The sequence below is a fragment of the Stegastes partitus genome, unplaced genomic scaffold (assembly GCF_000690725.1).
Source record: "Stegastes partitus isolate 25-593 unplaced genomic scaffold, Stegastes_partitus-1.0.2 Scaffold2531, whole genome shotgun sequence".
Classification (NCBI taxonomy): Eukaryota; Metazoa; Chordata; class Actinopteri; family Pomacentridae; genus Stegastes; species Stegastes partitus.
In genome coordinates this window covers 17,295-18,719 of record NW_007580262.1, presented here as the reverse complement: position 1 = coordinate 18,719, position 1,425 = coordinate 17,295, and positions in this window count along the sequence as shown.

Sequence of the window (1,425 nt, the reverse complement as noted above, 5' to 3'; positions counted from 1 at the left end):
TGCTAACCACTGATCCACCCGCAGCCGTCACTTAAACTAATTAATTGATTATCTAAAAAAATGATGATTAATTTAAGAGTTGGCAGCTGATCGATGAGTCGCTGCAGCAGTACCGAGCGATCACTACGATGTGAGTTTTTACAGCATGAGATAAGTTCTGTGGAGAAAACAAACGTGAAAAGAGGAAACAGTGTAATCTATTACCTGCTGATTAAAATATAAAGTGCAGTTAATTCTTCCCTCTTGCATGTGACAAGATGTGAGATTAGAGGGAAACAGCAGCATCATAAACTCCAGCTGGAGGTGGAGGCAGCAGAGAGGTGCAGGATAGAAATAGAGAGATTACTGTTAATCCCTCGTAAATGAGTGCATTTGTTTATGAAGCTTAAAAAATCTCCCATTTAGAATATGGAATAGTAATCCAGGCTGAGATGATTTAATCATTCACATGCAGCAGCGACACTCGTCTTATCCTCGTCCTCCTCTTTGTCTTTAGAGTCAAGTGCTGTTTATGGCCCATATTAACACTCTCAGCGCCCTGTGTTATAATCCTCTGCAGAACTGGGTCACTGTTTAATGGAGCCTGGTTTTAACCTTTTCCCTCCCTCACACATGGACTCATGCAGAACCCTAAAAGTCTGCGTTAATCTGCTCTTAATGTGTTACGCCTCCATAATGCACCTCAGATCTCCTCACATTAAGCAACACAACTGCTCTAATTACAGGAAGCCACAAAGAACCAAGTTTACGGCAGAGTGACGCCATATTTCTATATTTTATATGATTAGCAGCAGAAGTGATGTAAGAAGTGACGTGAAGCAGAGCATCCTGTTGTCATTAGAAGTGAGTAGCTGCAGATCATCGTCCTCATGCTGCTTCCTCCATTAACTGTCTGCTATTTGTGGCTACAAACACTTTGAGCTGCTGGTTTCTGTGATGCTTTACATCACGTTGGTGCCGGATCAGAGTGACCAGGAGGAGAATTCATCCATGTTGTGTCTTCATGTCACAGCAGCACTTTGTACCACCTTTAATCCAGTCAGACTCATTCAGAACCAGCTCAGAGAATCAACTCAACTTGTTGTTTCTGATGATCAAAGATCAAACTGATGAAGACATTTAGCTCATTGTCTGTCTGTGTCTGCATCATGGCTCCACATGGAAATGACCTGAACATCATAATAATAATAATTGATTAGATTCATGCAACGCTTTTGTAACTCAAGGAGTAACTCAGAGTCGCTTCACACTGTCAGTTATCCACCCCGGTGGTGGTCGCTCCGGTTGTAGCCTCAGCTGCCCTGGGGGGGGGGCAGACTGACAGAGGCCTGGCTGCCATCCTGCCCTCCGACCACCACCTCATCCATACGCATCCACACCAGGCAGGTGCTGAAGTGTCAACGTGAAGGACACAACCACCATGAC